The sequence below is a fragment of the Balaenoptera musculus genome, chromosome 20 (assembly GCF_009873245.2).
Source record: "Balaenoptera musculus isolate JJ_BM4_2016_0621 chromosome 20, mBalMus1.pri.v3, whole genome shotgun sequence".
Lineage (NCBI taxonomy): Eukaryota > Metazoa > Chordata > Mammalia > Artiodactyla > Balaenopteridae > Balaenoptera > Balaenoptera musculus.
In genome coordinates, this window is record NC_045804.1 from 39309288 (window position 1) to 39327948 (window position 18661).

Genomic DNA, 18661 nt, shown 5'->3' on the forward strand with positions numbered 1-18661 from the left:
TCTCATCACTCATTAATCTAGACTGGGCTTCTTTACATGGTGGTTGGCTTCCAAGGGGGCCACAAAGCAGCTGCAGGGCCTCTTAAAGCCTAGGCCTGGGAGTCATATATACACTTGTGCCCCATTCTTTTGATTAAAGTAAGTCATGTGTGTAGCCCATATCCAAGAGGAGGGGATATGGACTCCACCTCTTACAGGGTAGAGTGTCAAAGTCACACTGCAAAAGGACATGCAGCATGGTTGGGATTATCGTGGCCAATTTTGAAAACAATTTACCACACTGACCTTAGAGATTTTAAATGAGATAATAATCAATATATATTTATTGAGTAGGTAGTTTGGGCATACAGTTTACAAACTTGGCTGCATATCAGAGTCATCTGGGAGCTTTTTACAGGCATAGACTCCTTAGGTACTAGACCTGTGAATCAGTATCTCCTGGGGATGTTGACACATTCCGTGTCCTTTCAGGTAACTATCAGTAAAATGAGGCTGTGGTGAGAGGCAGAACAAGACAGCTCCAGCTGGTAGATATGAGGCAGAATGGTAGGTGCCTTAAGATAGGCCTGCTGGGGGGACTTCCCTGGTGGTCCAGTGGTTAACACTGCACTCCCAATGCAGAGGGCATGGGTTCGATCCCTGGTGGGGGAATTAAGATCCCACATGCCACATGGCATGGCCCAAAAAAAAAAAAAAAAAAAAAGATAGGCCTGCTGGTCTCCTCCTGCTTCCAGGACTTGGCGAAGCCTCTGCCTGGCATGCTGCACCTTCCAGGCTGCCTATTCCAGGCTGCCTAGTGTAAGTTACATCTCATCCAGTCAGCACATCACCAAAGGAGTGTTTCTTGATTCCTCGCTTATGTTTTCTCAAAGTTTCTAGCACTTATTCCTTCATAGCAATTTTTAGTTTATAATTAGATATTTGTGTGATCATTTGACTGATATATAATAGACAGAAATATGTCTGCTTTGCTTTCCAGTATCTTAACATAGTGCCTGCCTCATAAAAGGTACTCAGTAACTGTTGAATGAATAAGTGGTTGACTGAAAGCATGAATGAATGAAGTGATATTTGAATTCGGGTTGTTTTTAAACATATTTTAAAAATTAGTTAATTTATTTTTGGCTGCGTTGGGTCTTCGTTGCTGCGCACGGGCTTTCTCTAGTTGCGGCGAGCAGGGGCTACTCTTTGTTGCGGTGCGCGGGCTTCTCATTGTGGTGGCTTCTCTTGGTGCGGAGCATGGGCTCTAGGTGCGTAGGCTTCCGTAGTTGTGGCACACGGGCTTAGTTGCTCCGTGGTATGTGGGATGTTCCCGGACCAGGGCTCGAACCCGTGTCCCCTGCATTGGCAGGTGGATTCTTAACCACTGTGCCACCAGGGAAGTCCTGAATTCGGTTTTAATGGATGATTAGAATTTTGGGCAGGTGGAGCAAACGAATGGGAAATTCATACTTCTGAAGCAGGAAGTGTGGGTTATATTGCTCATATAATTTCAGAAGATTGGAGGAAACTACTTTGGGGAAAGATGAAGGGTTTGGTTTTGAGTGTCTTTGGTATGCTAGATTTGAAGTCTGGATATCTAGCAGGAATTTGGAAATGACTACTAAAACTGAAGCCTGAGATTGATTCCAAAGACTGAGGAATCTATTCATTCAACGGATACTTACCGAGCTTCCACTGTGTGCCAGACAGCTGCACTGTAGGAAAGGTGGGCTGCAGTCTGATGGGTAGGGAGCTGGCTTTGTGAGAGCTGTGGAGGATGTTCCTGGCAGGAAAGGAGCCACAAGTGTGCAGGCCTTGGGGGCAATAGATGATTTTTATTTTTGAGGAAGTCAAAATAAAAGGAGACCACCAAGGGCCTCGAGTGAGGTGAATGGGGGGTGGAGGGTGATGGGGGGGGTGGCATGAGGTAAAGTAGGAGAGGTGGGCAGGGCCCACATCACATGGGGCCTTTGTGGGCCATGTAGTGAGTCTCGGCTTTACAAAAGGGCATGGTGGGAAACCACTGAAGGCTTTAAAGCAGGAGAGTAACAGGCATGTGTGTGTGTGTGTGTGTGTGTGTGTGTATTTCTTCTTTTTTTTTGGGCCATGCTACGTGGCTTGCGTGATCTCAGTTCTCCCACCAAGTATTGAACCCAGGCCACAGCAGTGAAAGCCTGGAATCCTAACCACTGGACCGCCAGGGAACTCAGGCAGAGTATAGTTTTTAAAAGAGAAGTTTACCTTGACTACGGTGTGGAGAAAAGAGTGGCAAAGAGGGGGCCAGTGAGGAGGTGTTTGCTCTAGTTTTTGAGAAAGATAATGGCGTATAAGTCAGGGTGTGGCCGTGGACATAGGAGGGATGTTTGCAGGATATATTTTAAAAGTAAAACCAATAGAATTCACTAGAGAAGGAAAGGAAGAATGGTTAGTCCAGTGCCCTAGGAGATATTTAAGGGGCAAAAGGAGGAGCCAGGGAAGGACAGGGAGGAAAATATGTCTTTAAAGGAGAGTCAAGCTATTGCACTTTCAGTGGGAACCAAAGGGAAGAAGATAGGTAGGTCATCGGCATATGGGAGGTCGTCAAGGTTTGATTTGGGAGGTCGTCAGGGTTTGATGTAGGAAAAAGCCATGCATTTAGCCATCACAGGATCATTGGTGACCTTGGAGAAAGGGCTTTCAGTAGATAGGAGCACAGTTCATGAACAAGTGTGTGACACTTGGAAGTGAAGCAGAGCTCCAGCTATTCTATGGGGGAATTGAAGAGAAAGGGAGACTGAGCTGAGAGCTCACTTTGTGCAAACTTGTACAGAGACGTATGTGTGTAGAGGCAGGTTTTCTAAAAACTGTAATGGACCAGTATTCACTGAGCATGTCCTCTGTGCCAATCACTGTGCTAGGAGGTATACCAACTCTATTCTATTTATCTTTGTCTTGAAATAATTTCCATAAAAGTGTAGTGACCTCCAAAATGAATTTCCAAATTCTAGGGACATATGGGACCTTTCTTTGGGGTATGGGAAGGAATTATTAGAGCTAAGTTTTTCTATATTTTTATCTTACCCTTTGAAATTTCTTTTTAGTGTTCTGCTTTAGATAGAACACAGTATATTTGTGTAGTAGTACTTGTCTAATTTGCTGTTAAATATAGATACATTGGAGATGTACTAATTTTTTTTTTAACTAATGGTCAAAAATGGTGGATTCTACTGGTCCTGTGAATAAAGGGGAGGTTTTGAGATGGAAAGAAAAGAAGAGGTAGAGAGAAGGGTGGGAAATTAACATGCCAATTAGTCTGCACATTGTCTTAAACCTCTTAAGAACCCTGTGAAGTTATTTTCCCCCATTTTACAGATAAACTGAGGTCTGGAGAAATTAACTTGTCCGAGGTCACACAACCAGTTAAGTGATGGAACTGGAATTTGAAACTGGGTCTGTTTTACTTGAAAGCCTTATCACCTCACTTATTCTTCCCCCTCTTCTTCTGCTTACTGCTCTTTCATATTTTTCCATTTAATTCTCACTGTGATTCTACAAGGAACAGATTAAAATACCTGTTTTGCAGTTGAGGACTCTGAGGCACAAATAAACAATCAGCGCATGGTCACATATCTGGTCTGTGGCACCAGCTGGACTCCTGACCCCAGTGTTCCCCACTGTACCACCATTGCCTCTCAAGTGGACAGGACCCAGTTGAATTGTTTTGGTAAAGTAGGAGAGGAGGTTTCTAATTATCTGACAAAGAAGGAGTGGAAGAGGGGATAGGGTTTGGAAGATTACTTAAGAGTAACAGTTCCCATTTTTTTGAGCTCTTACTCTGTTGTTAATTACCTCATTTAGGTACTGCATTTTACAGATTTGGAAGATGAAGTTTAAGGAAGTTAAGTACCTCAAGTACCTCGACTGAGGTCACACAGGAAGACTTTGAGTTCTGTCTAACTCCAGGCCCTATGTCCTAAATCCTGCACAACACTGCTCTTTGGAAAGTTGCTATGAGACATCAACTAGAGATGAATAAAAGATTTCTTTTTATTTTTTTAAATTAATTAATTTATTTTTTGGCTGTGTTGGGTCTTCGTTTCTGTGCGAGGGCTTTCTCTAGTTGCGGCAAGCGAGGGCCACTCTTCTTCGCGGTGTGCGGGCCTCTCACTGTCGCGGCCTCTCTTGTTGCGGAGCACAGGCTCCAGACACGCAGGCTCAGCAGTTGTGGCTCACGGGCCTAGTTGCTCCGCGGCATGTGGGATCTTCCCAGACCAGGGCTCGAACCCGTGTCCCCTGCCTTGGCAGGCAGATTCTCAACCACTGCGCCACCAGGGAAGCCCGAATAAAAGATTTCTGAGCCCATTGATGGCTTGGTCCCAGTTGTATGAATTTGTTGGGAACCCAGTAAATAAAGACTTCTGACTTTTCTGTAATACTTGGTAGCTCAGGTATGGAGAGGTTGAGGAAAGGAGGGGAAGAAAAGTGTAGAATAAGAATTCAGTAAATCAGAAGAGGGCCTCAGGGTGCAGCAATGGCAGATCGCAATGGATTGTGTTAAGAAAAGTCGTGTTTGAAATTCATTCTTATGATAAATATTTATTGTGGTTCTGTTTGATGAAAGGCATTTTGGGATGTGGCAAAAAAAGAATGCAAAGATGGACAAGATGGGCTCTTTGAACTCTAGAAGGTTAGAGAGGGAGATAAAGTGTTTCACCACAGTGCATGATTGGAGGGTATGAGAGAGGTGGAAGGTAAGGAGAAGTATGGAAAAGTATCATCCAGGTTGGCTTATTGTAGATTGAGGGTGGCATCAGGTAGGACTGGTCTGCTGGGTGCCATCTAGCTTCTCCGGAAGACCTCTGAGGATTTTGGTCACTATGTTTCAGGTCTGGTTCTTCTAAATGGATTTTGTTTTGTACCTGGAAATGATCAGTCTTTTGGAGACAGGATTGTGTTCAGACTTGAATGACTGTGCTCAGAATGGAACGCCAATTTTTATTTTAGAGTGGATTTCTTTCCTGTTGACTGGATCCTGGATTTTGCTAGGACATTGCTGTTAAATATCCAGAGATCTGAAAAATGAAATTTAATAATATCAAGCTTGCTTTCGTGAGCATGGAATAATGTGACAGGATAGTTGGTAGGAGAGAACACGGTTACAAAAAGGCTAAGATTATTGATTGCTCGCTGTATGCCAGGTATTGCACTAAGTGCTTTGCATACAGTAGGACATTTAATTCTCCCAGTGGTCCTCCTGCAAAGTAGGCACAATTATCCTCAATTTTCAAATGAGGAAACCAAGGCTCTGTCCAAGCTGGTAGGAGGCTGAACTGAGATTGGAACCAAGTCCCTCTGACTCCAAGAACCCATATACCCCTAACTGCTACTATATGCTGTTCCCATTTAAACTTCATGAAGGAACCTTGTCCCATCACAGAGAAGATGGTGTGTCACCTCGCTGCAGTGTTTCTCTGCCTTGGGTGATTCTGGAGTCGATGTGGCCCCCTCTATTTTTTCTACATTTTTCTAAGTTTCTTTGTTGACAACACTTTGATGTGGTCATATTCTTTGTTTAAATATATTAATGCCATCATCCAAGCCTTTTTGTCCTCTTCTCTTCTTGCTTTTGGTTTGGAAGACATTGTATCTCTTTGGAGGGACTTTGTGTATATTCACACATTGATTTTGTGTTGATTTTATTACCTTAATTTTATGGGTTAAGTTATGAAATTCCTCCAGCTCCTAACCTGTCAACCTCCCTCCCCACTGCCCCGCTCCCCTTCCTTCCCCACTGGATTTAAGTTCAAATTCTGAGTCTGATTTTGGAATACTCAGTCTGGCTCCAATCCAGCTATCCAATTTAGCCATGGCTCTCTGGATCGTTAGCTATTACTATTACCATCTCTCCCTTCATGCCCACTTATGTCTCAAATTAAATCTAGTTACTTACTGAAACGGTATGTCCTTGATTTCCTACTTGTGTGCCCTTGTTTCTGTTGTGTTTTTGGCTTGAAATGTCATTCTTCCTATGAAGCCTTCTCTGATCCCTTACTGGGAGTAATCATTTCCTCCTCTGAGTCTCACAGTGGAGGATTCTTTTATGTCTCCTTTATGGCACAGCACACTTTCTGCCATATATTTCAACTGTTTGTGTACATGACTTTATCTCTCCTTCTAGACCATAAACTCATTGAGCAGAGCTATCTGCTTGACCTTTGTATCTCCTCTAGAGTCTAGTTCTGTTCCCTGCACATAGTAGACATTGGATAGCTGTTGGATGAATGGATAAGAGAATTTCAGATTTAAGTTTCTACTCACTGGTTTAGATATTTTTCCCTCTTGTTTGCTTCTCTTCTTCCTTTTCCATTTCCTTTTCTTTTCTTATTTCTTTTTTTGCACTGACTCATCGAACTTGTCTTCGACACTCCCTTTTCTTACCCAGATTTGCCTCATTCTTTTCCCATTAGCAGTCACTGTGTGGGAGGGAGTGCCACATGTTGCTGGTCAATTTTCTCCATCCTTTGTGGCTCTGTTCTCTCCAGGAATCATGTGACCAGCATGGGAACCAAGTGGTGGATTACATTACAATCTTAATAAAAAGACCATGTGTAAAGAAGAGTCTTCAAGGTTTGTTAGTATATTGCTTTCAAGTGGGAAACTTTCTGATCCACATTTCAAGGGAAAGGGAAAAAAAATCCTTGGGTGCTTGGGAAGTAGATCAAGGTAGATTCACACTGCGGGATGTGGGATGTTAGAGGCATCTTATTTGAGCGAAGGAAAGCAGGAAGCCATAGCATCTTCTGCTAACTGTTATTGTTGGATCCCTGCATTTCTTCTACAGCTGGAAGAAACATTAGTGATTAGGGTAGTGCAGCCCTTCTGTTTTCCAGATGAGAAAGCAGACCCAAAGAGGCTAAATAACTTGTCCATAAAAACTGGGATATTCGTTGCCCAGCGTTTATTCCCAACACTGAATGTGGCTTGGAAGAACCACTAGCTCTTTGAAAACAGTGGAAGTTTGGCTTGAAGTGGAGGCTTCAGGTCTCTAAACTGAAGGCTTTTGCAGTGCTGAAAAGTAGACTGAGGTTGGTAGCAGGTTGGATTGGGGGCAGTGCTCACCAGAAGGGCCCTGTTAGCTGCTGTGACCGCTCTGCGTGGTTCCCTTCTGGGGATCTGCTCACTGGGGACTGGCTGACAGAGATCTGTTCCTTCTACATTTGAAAGGAGGCCAACATTTAATAATAAAAACATTTCCAATTTTTCTTGCTCTTTTTCCCAGCCCTCATATTCCAAATTTTGTTCCAGGCTTAATTTTCTTATCTCAGCACTATTTGTGTTAAGTTTTTATTGTTTACTCTAGGTCAGATGTCAGTATGAAGCATGGAAAATCCAGAAAGTGTCTTAGAGGCTCATGATTGGTTTTTGGTCCTTTTTAGGTGCATCTTTTACCTGACTCGTGGAACTGTGTATTTTGTTGTCACTGAAATACTGTCCAGTGAACCAGTGGTTGGCAGATGTGAAAGGTTACCTATTTGTGGCTAGGGAGCAGCCCTCTAAAGAGATCAGAACAGGAAGTCAAGTGCAAACAGGATGTGCTTGTCTTTACTGTAACTTGTATGCCTGTGTTTTGAAACTTGGTGTGCTTAATAAGTCAAGACTTCTAATACTTGAGCTTGGCTGAAGACGTGTCTGCTTCTGGTTTGGAAAGGAGATAAGGCAACAAGACCTTTACTGCCCTTGCCTTTATACAGGTGCAGATCTTTCTTCTGGGGATCAGGTCATTCTTTCTTCCTGGTGCATGGTGGTTTTCCTAGTTTACACCATATTGCATCTAGTATATTTTATAAAATGAAACCCCTGAATTGACTGCTAATCTGTTCTCTTCGGTAGATGCGGGATTCAAGCTGTGCTTGTTTATTTATTTTTTAATAATGATAGGAAATTTTAGCCTCTAATTCACTAGCCTTTTAAATTACAGTTTCCTTTTATTGAATTCCAGGATTTCTGGCCCACCTTTTGAGTGTTTCCTGAGCAAGGTAGTTCACAAGTGACCACGGGGTCTTTTTAGCCTTTGAAAGTTTCCTCTGGTGTGGAGGCTGGATCTAATGGCAACTACTGAACTGTTTTGTACCTAGGCGAGTTTCTGGAGAAGAGATTAAGTAATTTGCTTGGGGTGGGGGGGTCACCCAGCGGGTAAACGATCTTCGGAACCCCTGTTTTCTGAACCCCACCCCTACCCCCCGCCATTCCTTCTTGCTTGCCACTGTGAAATCTGCTTTATTATGTCTATTAGGGAGTAATCTTGGGGTCTTTGTGGATTATTATAACTGCTTGAGTTATTTCAGAACAATGATGGTCTCAAACCATAAACTAATGAGTACGGGGCTGGTAAAGGTTTGGGTAATGTTTTTTTGTGTATCTCGTATCCCTGCCCCATTGCAAAGAAGACTCTCCTGCCACTTTATAGTTCCAGGAGCAAATGGGTGAAGTAGCAGCACATCACAACATCCCTGAAAACAGCAGTTCTTCTGGGTATCAGCACAGGTGGCTTTTTTCTTGGATCTGTCAAGGAGTGGTGAATACGAGGCAGTTTGCACTGTGTTGTGGGATATATAGGCAAAGAATAAAACCTGAAGACCTGGTAAGCATAGGTGTTCTTCACGAGGAGATAATATGGTGCGAATACAAAGGTTTTCTTTGTGGTACTGGGTGAACTAGAAATTTCCATTTCTGCTTCTTGGGATAGATACTGGGCATATCATATCCTGGCAGGAGCAGAAAACATTTCAGAAAGTCAGCATAATTTTCAGATTGAGGTCAAACATCAAACCAAGCCCAAAGGTCTTGGGGAGGAAGGGGTTAGTCTGGATTCATCCTGGATTTATCCCCAAATCCCATCTGACTTCAGTACAGTGCAAATAGTTACGGAGCACCAGGTAGGGCCTAGAATGTTCCATTCTCTGAATTTGGTGAACAAGAGGGGTTGAGGAGCTAAGGGACAGTCTAAGCTGTCTGGGCTGCAGGAAAAGTGACAAATTTATTAGCAACGGAGTAGAATTGGAAAGAAACAGCCTAGGGCTGCATTGTGGAGAAACCACTTCTGACCACCTCAGAGAAAAGTTCTTCAGGCATTATAAAATTAAGAGCTGGTGGGAGGGGCCTGGAGTCTTTTAGTTCTTGGAGGATCTTTGGAAAACTAGATGGAGCCTGGTTAAAGGTATCAGGTTAAAGGTTTTTTGTTTGTTTGTTTTTTGTTTTGTTTTTTAAAGTAGAGGATAGAGCAGATAAATTGTCACATTAAAGAACCTTGAAAAAGATTTTCTTAAAATTATTTCTAGCCAACTTTTATTGAGCACCTATTATGTGCCAAGCTCTAGAAATGCTTGTTATTTTAATTCTTTCAATTACCAGTTTCAGTGAAGCAGGCAGGTTCTATTGTTTTTGAGGAAATTACGGTTTAAAGGGATTAAATAGCACCAAAATCTAGAGTCTTTGTTCCTTCCACACCCAGTACATTTGCCTACGTAAAGAACATCATTTAGATCCTGGGCAGAATTCCCGTCCTGAAGCACTGCCTTTTCCTAGGGCAAGGAGTACCACAAACCCTCTTACCTAGTTCCTGTCTCCTTGAAGTTTTTTTTTTTATCACGGTTACCCATTAGTCAGTCACTGTCATAGTATCTAGTGAAAGCAGCTTCTTGAATCAGAAGGTCCAGACAAGCTTATCTGGTAAATCCTGTTCCCTGCAGAAGAGTACAAGGAGGATCAGAGTCCTTTTATTCTTGATGGGCTTTGTCATCAGTTTTGATGGAAGAAGGATCCCGGGGTAATTAAACTGCAGGTCCGTTTATTCTGTTTTCAGCGTTGTTGGAAGACTTCACTCTGCACTGCTTTCTTCCCTGATTGACTCGCCCTTTGGGGCAGAATGCCTGGGCTGCAATTAAATGTGTAGGTTTCTCTGCTGCACTGTTCAATCTGTCAGCTCTCCTAAACGCCACACAAAGAAGCAGCCATTTAATTGGTCAGACCCCGAGGGTGATACTTTGGCACACCCCCATTGGTTAGAATTACTTTCCCCTGAACTTCAGAGCAGATGCTGAGGTCCCTCTGCAGATATTTGTCATGGACTAGTTGGAACCAGGGAATTTCCAGGAACATTTATAATTTGTGATTATTAAGTATGTTTTTCAGTTGTTTACAACAGTTACCACTGCAGGAAAAAAGAGCTCATTTGTTACTGGTGCAAAGTAGAAATCTCTCTCCTTTTCCCCTTCTTCATGTTGTCTTTGTAACACTCTATGCCCTGAGACCCTCTGCTGTTCTGGTTCTCACAGCCTTTGTCCTGTTTCTCTCCCACCTGGCTTGGGGCTGTGCCCTCAGTAGCCACAGGCAAAGCTCTGCTTGGACCTGGCTGTCTGGTCGAGGTCTGTCTCTTTGATTTCCAGCATTTCTTTTCTCTGTTCTCTTGCTTCTCCATTTGCTGTTTTCATCTTTATTTGTATTCTTTGCAGTTTCGTCGCAGCACCATTTCAAACCACAGCCTCCAGGAGGGCCCTGATGCCTTCTGTGCCTTTTGATGCAGGGGAGGGATGGAAGTGACTGACGATCTTGTACATCTTTGAGGCTCTCCCTTTCTGGCTTTCTAATGCTGTAAGAACCGACAATCGTAACATTTTTCTATTACTTTTAGAAGGTCGGTCTGTTCCTGTTCTTTCCTTCTTTTTCAAGCAATCTTAGCAGACGTTTAAATTATCTTCAGCATGTGTGAGGTAGGCAGCGTTACTATGACATCTTTCCTTAAAAGGATTGCTGTGGTTCTGTGGGTTTAAAACCCATAATTTGCTCATCACCCTGGAATCACGGTTGTGGAGTTTTCAAGAATGAATGTCTGTCCCTCCCCCCAGTTTTTAAAGCTCTAATGCCGTTATCATTAGTAAGATTTCAACAAATACCTGGTGATCACATTTGCCTGGCACTGAGGTTGGAAATAAAGCCGTAAAGTGACTTGCTTTTGTTTTCTGTTTCACTTTCTGCTCCGTAATCACTGGAGAAGAATACTTTAGAAAGAATCACACAGGTTGTTAAATGGTTGCTTAAATGCGGTGCTGCCAGAGCGCTCGTCCCCTTAGAATGCACTGGCTGTGCCACGCCGCGCGGGGACCTTGCCTGGTTTTGTTCCTTTTGCAGTCGCCAGTGGCTGGAAGAGGGTTGAGCAGATGAATGAATGACGGTTGTCCGGAGGTGTTCAGATGCTATGAGAGCACAGACGGGGCCCAGAAGGTTCCGCTGAGGAAGTAAGTGCCACATGAGGGAGGTGGGGTGGGAGCAGGGGTCGAGGCTGAGAGAGGAACTGGAGGGAGGTTCCTGAGGCCACAGTAAGCTTGGCATTTGGGGACTGAAAGCACAGCAGGGTAGCTGGAGCCGAGAGCAAGGAGGGTGGGGCTCTGAGATCTGATGATTGACTTTCATTATTATTATTATTATTATTATTTTTATATCTTTATTGGAGTATAATTGCTTTACGGTGGTGTGTTAGTTTCTGTGTACAACAAAGTGAATCAGCTATATGTATACATATATCCCCATATCCCCTCCCTCTTGAGCCTCCTTCTCACTCTCCCTATCCCACCCCTCTAGGTGGTCACAAAGCACCTAGCTGATCTCCCTGTGCTATGCAGCTGCTTCCCACTAGCTATCTATTTTACATTTGGTAGTGTATATATGTCCATGCCACTCTCTCACTTCGTCCCAGCTTCCCCTTCCCCCCGTGTGTCCTCAAGTCCCTTCTCTACATTTGCGTCTTTATTCTTGTCCTGCCACTAGGTTCATCAGTACCATTTTTTTAGATTCCATATATGTGTGTTAGCATACAGTATTTGTTTTTCTGACTTACTTCACTCTGTATGACAGACTCTAGGGCCATCCACCTCATTACAAATAACTCAATTTCATTCCTTTTTATGGCTGAGTAACAGTCCATTGTATATATGTGCCACATCTTCTTTATCCATTTATCTGTCGATGGACATTTAGGACTTTCATTATTACTTAATGGTTACCAGTGAAAACACTTCTTAAAAGGGGGCTAATAGAGCATTAGTTGTACTTGAGACAGTTAAGTCAGAAACCCCTCTCTCCTCCACTGGACCAACACAGGTGGGCAAGAATAGAAACTGAAACGGATCCCAAATATCGAGGAAGGGCTTTACCTTTAGGGAGTGGGCATCTGTCTGGAGCACTGGTGCCCTGAGGTTGTAGGAAGTAGGAAATGCAGATGCCTTTCTGGATGTGTAAACTAAACTTCTGGATTCCCAGGAATGGCTTTCCTGTCTATGGTGCCTTTCACAAGGTCCTCAAGTGTTGAAGGTTGGCTTGGCGGGTAGGTACCCCTTTGGGTGTCCCTAGAATGGAGCAGGAACTGGTGCGAAGCACTCCCCCCGCCGTTGGCCACTTCAGGCGCTTTCCCTGGTCTTCTCCCAGTCGGTCTGTTAACCTCGCTCTCCCAGCGCACAGGCCCTTGAAGCACTGGTGCTGACGGTGGGGCATGTGGATGCTGAAAGCAGCCGCCTCTTTCTGGAGGACCACAAATGACTCCAAGAACCTGGACTTACATCCCATCGCCCTCTAGTTGTGTGACCCTGCTCCAGTTACCCAACCCTCTTGAGGTCCAGCCTCTTCATTTACAAAATAACCATTTAAATTCTGAGTTTTGGGGCAGCATCACTGTATTAAACGAGACAGTAGATGGACACGTAACAACTCACTTGGCACATGTTAGGTGTTTTGTAGTGTTTTTGCTTTTTCCTTAAAAAATAAAAATTTCTAGGATCATCTGAGAAAGGGCTTCAGGACCCCAGAGTCTGAATAACTCCCCCGGTTTTCCCCTTGCCTGCGCCTGAAATACCAGCACAGGAGATCCTCTCTCTCACTCGAAGCTTTGATCATTTGTACAGAAGTGTAACGCGGGGATGGGAGGAGAGAGGAGCCAGGCCCCGGTGTCTCTGAAGTCTTCCCACACGTCTCAGTGTGAATGGGGCTCTGGAGAGAGGCAAACACTCGATCCTCATTGGTCCCATGCCTTAGTCTAGTGCCTACTGTTTACTGAACGTCTAGTACTGCCTTCCACCCCTTATGTAAAACTGGAAAGCCCAGTAAGGCCTGCTCCCTCCATACTGAGCACCTACTCTGTGTCCAGCCTGGGGGACGCAGGTAAGTGTCTTCCTGTTACAGTGAAGCTCAGAGAGGCAACTTTCTCAAGCTCCTTCAGTGACTCACTGTTAGGGCCAGGCTTTAAGGTCAAGTCTGACTGAATCGAAAACCAAAGTAAAACATATTTGGGAACTTTATTTTTTTAATATATATATTTTTACTGTTCTGTTTTCTAAAAATTTAGCCCTAAAAGAAAATTCTTATCTAGGAACGATACATTATCCATTACCCACATCTAAAGGACTGCCTTGGAGGATGGAAAACATCCATTAGGCTTTAAAGCCTTTGGGAATGCTCCAGCCTTGAGAAAGCTCCCCTGTTTATGTCCAGCCTATACACTACCCCAGCAGGGCTGTTGTTCTAATTCAGGCCTTGGGGTTCTAAAGTTTTCTAAAGTTCCACAATATACTTGTCTCCTCTGTGACTTAGGTGTTCTGAGTTCTTCATTCTAAAATAAATATCTCAGAAATAATCTCAGTACCACAGAGAACATGCTTCCTTGTCCCACACCTGGCAAGGGAGACCCGTCTGTAGTATGGTTGACTCTGCCAGTTGCCTTACTTACAAATGCCACAGTCACCCTATTTTATGCTCATTGTGTTGTCACCGGCATTTTAAATCTTCCCCCTCTGAGATAGACCCCTCAGGCAGGTTTCTTGGAAGATTCCAGTTGCGACTCTGAGATTCTGTTTTACATTAAAGAGTTTTGAGGGAGTTCGAGTTTCTTTCCAGACTAACTTCTTTTAAAAAATAAGCAACCTTCCAAGTTGAAAGATGATTTTAAACTTCAGGTGAGTTCTTCAGATAATGATTGTGTCTTTATTGCGTGGGTGATGTGACCGGCTGTGTCATAGGCCCCATCCAGCCCGGTCCCTCGGGCGGTGGGAAACTCGGGCTTTGCGCGACCAGAGGGAGAGAGGGACGTTGGGCTTGCCAGTCAGTAGTTGCTATTGAACAGCTGAGCTGTTGCCAGTTTAGACTTGTAACGTATAGTTTAACGATCATTGATTTTGATTTGCTGTTTATGGAGCACTTACTGTAGGTTAGGCACTTTGTTATTTCTCATCCCTACAGTTAGTTACCTTCCAACAGGGGAGGTGTTACCCTCTTATACAGGTGACGAAACGGACTCAGAAAGCTTAAGTAGCCTGCCCAAGGTTAGCTACCTTTTTTTAAAAAAATAAATTTATTTATTTATGGCTGCGTTGGGTCTTTGTTGCTGCACGCGGGCTTTCACTAGTTGCCGCGAGCGGGGGCTACTCTTCGTTGTGGTGCGCGGGCTTCTCATTGCGGTGGCTTCTCTTGTTGCGGAACATGGGCTCTAGGTGCGCTGGCTTCAGTAGTTGTGGCACGCGGGCTCAGTAGTTGTGGCTCACAGGCTTAGTTGCTCCGCGGCATGTGGGATCTTCCCAGACCAGAGCTTGAACCTGTGTCCCCTGCATTGGCAGGCAGATTCTTAACCACTGGACCACCAGGGAAGTCCCGCTACCTTTCTTTTAGATAAAGAACTTTTTCGTAGTCACTTTATGTCACTGTAAATATTGGCAAAATGCTTTGGGCCCTAAGCAGAGATAACTAGTACTTGCCTCATGGGCTGTATTGATACAATATGGACTGTTTCTCTGATCTCGGCTTGTTCATTCCACAAGTTATTTGGGTGCCTGCTATGAAGCGGCCCTGTGCTAGATGATGCGGATAGAAAAGTGAAGACAGATGAGATTCCTGCCCTTGGAGTTTATGCTGTAAACAGACAGATATAATTACAGATTATGATCGTTTTCCCAAAGGAAACTGAAAGGGCAGTGAGCGAGTGTGTGACTGGGGAGGACTCCTCTAAACAGGTGACACGTGAGCAGAGACCTGAGGATGAGAGGAGCAGTAGCAGCAGGGGAGCAAGTGCAGGGACCCCGCGGCGGCAGGGAGCCTGGCGTCCTGGAAGAACTGAAAGGTCACAAGGCGTGAAGCTTAGTAAGCTGTCAGGAAAGTAGCAGGATGTGAATTGGAGAAGTGGGCTGGGGCTGGCGGCATACGTGGGGTCTTTTAACCGTGTAAGGAGTGGGAATTTTTTTTTTTAACATCTTTATTGGAATATAATTGCTTTACAATGGTGTGTTAGTTTCTGCTTTATAACAAAGTGAATCAGCTATACATATACATGTATCCCCGTATCTCCTCCCTCTTGCGTCTCCCTCCCACCCTCCCTTATCCCACCCCCCCTTATCCCACCCCTCTAGGTGGTCACAAAGCACCCAGCTGATCTCCCTGTGCCATGCGGCTGCTTCCCACTAGCTATCTATTATACATTTGGTGGTATATATAAGTCCATGCCACTCTCTCACTTTGGCCCAGCTTACCCTTCCTCCTCCCCAAGGAGTGGGAATTTTTAATTCTCAAATGTAATGGGAGTCCATGAAAGAGCTTTAAGTGTTTTTGTCCGGGAAGGAAGAAAGAATTGTGGAGAAAGAACTGGAGAGAGGCAAGAACTGAAGCTGGGAAACTAGTTAGGAAGCCGTTCTCTTGTCCAAGAAGCTATGATAGACCCTGGAAATGCAATAGTACACAAAGTCCCTGCCCTTATGGATTTTAAAATTCTAGTTAGGGAAGGCAGTTAACAAGTAAGCAAGTAACACCAGCTAGTACTAAGTGTTAGGCATGAGATTAGAAAGTGACATTTAAACTGAAGGTGAATGACGAGAAGGAGCCAAGCACGTGATATTCTGGGGAGAAGAGTGCAGGCGGAAGGAACAAACAGCAAATTCAAAGGGCCTAAGGAGGGAAATGTGAGTAATAGATGAGAGATGCGATCTAGACCACTGTCCGGGGCAAGGGAGATGGAGATGGGCACTGACGAATCTTCAGCTTGAGAATGGTGTTTAAAGCCATCTGACTGGGGTCTCCTCGGGAGAGAGAGTGTGGATGGAGAGGACATGGAAGACAACCTAGGCACTGGCAAAACTTAAGAACAGAGGGAGGGGGGCAGCACGGAGGCTTTGAGGCAGGAGGAAAACCAAGGGTGCAGAGTTCTGGAAGCTAAGAGATGCCTAGAGGGGAGAGCTTTTCCAGGAGGAAGGATGGGTTGCCTGTGTCCAGCCCTGCTGGGAGGTTGAGGAAGATGAAGCTAGAGAGTGTCACTCGGACCTGGCCACTTGGAAGTCCCGGTGACCTTACAAAGAAGAGATTAGGCGGAGTGATTGAGTCAGGCTAGACTGGAGAAGGTTGAAGAGTGAATTAGAGGTTGAGGAAGTGCAGTCGAATATTTGGAGAAATTTTGATGTAGAGAGCAGAGAAAAGGACCTTTACTGAGGAGTGGTGGGTGTGGAGTCAACATGTTGTGGGTTTTTTTGTTATTTTTATTTTTTTTTACAAATTACAAATATTAGATGCTTTAAAAACTCTTTCTATAAACTTTAAAATATAACTAGAGAGGGACTTCCCTGGTGGTGCAGTGGTTAAGAATCCGCCTGCCAATGCAGGGGACACAGGTTCAAGCCCTGGTCTGGGAAGATCCCACATGCCTTGGAGCAACTAAGCCCGTGAGCCACAACTACTGAAGCCCGTGTACCTAGAGCCCGTGCTCCACAACAAGAGAAGCCACCGCAATGAGAAGCCCGTGCACCGCAACGAAGTGTAGTCCCCGCTCTCCACAACTAGAGAAAGGCCGCGCGTGGCAACAAAGACCAATGCAGCCAAAAAAAAAAAAAAAAAAAAAATATATATATATATATATATATATATATATATATATATATATAAAACTAGAGAAGTGTACAAATTCTAAGTGTACAGTTTGATGAATTTTCACAAAGTAAACATCTATATAACCAGCACTCAGATTAAGCAACAGAACATTACCAGACGCCCCCTTGTGCCCCCTTCCATCTACTGTCAGAGGATAACCCCTGTGCGATTTCTAGCACCATACAGTAATCTGCCTGTGTTGGAATTTTATATAAATGGAATCATTTAATATGTATTCTTTTGTGCCTATCTTCTTTCACTCAGCATTATAAGATTCATCTTTACCGTTGCATGGAGCAGTAGTTTGTTTATTCTCATTGCTGTATGAATATACCTTTATTTCTCCATTCTACTGTGGATCGACATTTGGATCTTTTCCACCTTGGGGCTATTACAATAGAACTGCTGCAAACATTCTTGTATACTTCTTTTGGTAGACATGTTTCTGTTGGGTATGTACCTGGAAGTGGAATTGCAAAGCCCTGGGGGGTGTGTGTGTGTGTGTGTTTACAAAGTGGTTGTGCCAGTTCATATTTTTGGCCAGCAAAAAATCCTTGTCAGTACTTGCTAGTATCTGTCTTTTCCATTCTAGCCATTCCAGTGGGTGTTTGGTGGCAATACATTGTGATTGTAATTCGTACTTGCATTATGACAAGGAAGAGTTTTCTAAGTCTGGGAGGTCCTGGAAAGTGTCTATGTGCTGATGGGAAAGCTCCAGTAGAGGTGGAAAGCAGACGCTCAGAGGGTAATAGGCTGCAGGGCAGACAGACTGATTTTTTTTTTTTTTTTGGTGGAATTGGGAACACTTTGTTGTGGCCTACGGAGTGTAGGCTTCAGGGTCTAAGCGACTTAGGTTCAAATTCTGGCTTCACTGCCCTCTAGCTATGACCTTTAGCGAGTTACTTAACTTCTCTGAACTTTGGTTTTCTTACCTGAAAATGGGAAGAACTAATCTGCCTTGCCAGATCGTTGTGAGAATCACATGAGGTAACATTAGGTAGTACCTAGCTCAGTGCCTGGCAGATAAGAAGCATTCTTCCAGCAGAGTATGGCTACTTTCTTCTCCACTTCTCAGAATATGTCATTACTTGTACAATTATTTCAAAGAGACATGGCTAAGCCATATTGATAGGTTTTTCATAGCATTTCCTTTCAAAGCCATTGCATTGCAGTTCCTTTCAAAGTCATCCTTTAATTGCTTTTTAAGGATGATATACAAGATGAAGCAAAGCCCATTCTGTATTAATGATCCAGAACGTGGAACACTTTCCTTTCTGCACTTACCAGCATAGATGCTTTTGATAATTCCAGCAATACAGTGGTGACAGTAGGCAAACCACCCTCAATAAACTGGAGATGATTCTGTAAGGCTTGCAACTAGCCATTTTCTGATTTGTCATGTCATAAAGGTACTTCTTTGAGGATTGGGGGCATTTTAATGAGGTATTTTCCAAAGGATTTTTGTAATGTCTTATACGGTGGGTTCCCCATAGTATGTTAATTCCAAGATGTTGCTGTCTCTGCATCCGGGTAAAGCCTGTAGCTTGGCACACAGGGCAGTTAACTAAAATCAGAACAGTTTGGATGAGAATCTTGGGGGCCTCAACTTTAGTGCCTTAGATTTTGGTGGTTAGCAAGGTGGTTTTGGAGTTGCATTGCAAACTCAGAGATTTTACTAAGATGCTGACATTCTGACGTTTTTACTCTGTGAGTCCATTCTGACCCTTCTCTCTTCCATGGGAAAGTCTGTGAC

The 18661-nt window shown here is 43.9% G+C and overlaps 1 protein-coding gene across 10 annotated transcripts in view; it reads left to right on the forward strand.

Moving 5' to 3' along the window:
- RFFL (ring finger and FYVE like domain containing E3 ubiquitin protein ligase) overlaps positions 1-18661 on the forward strand; it is a 70636-nt gene that overhangs the window by 24778 nt on the left and 27197 nt on the right. The window contains exon 2 of one of the 10 annotated variants that reach the window (XM_036835505.1): positions 11149-11255. The exons of 8 other annotated variants lie outside the window; for them this stretch is intronic. The gene's annotated coding sequence lies outside the window, so the exon portion shown is untranslated. Of the gene's footprint in view, positions 1-11148; positions 11256-15876; positions 15951-18661 lie in introns of those variants that run through there. One more of the 10 variants, XM_036835507.1, reaches the window with a different exon arrangement.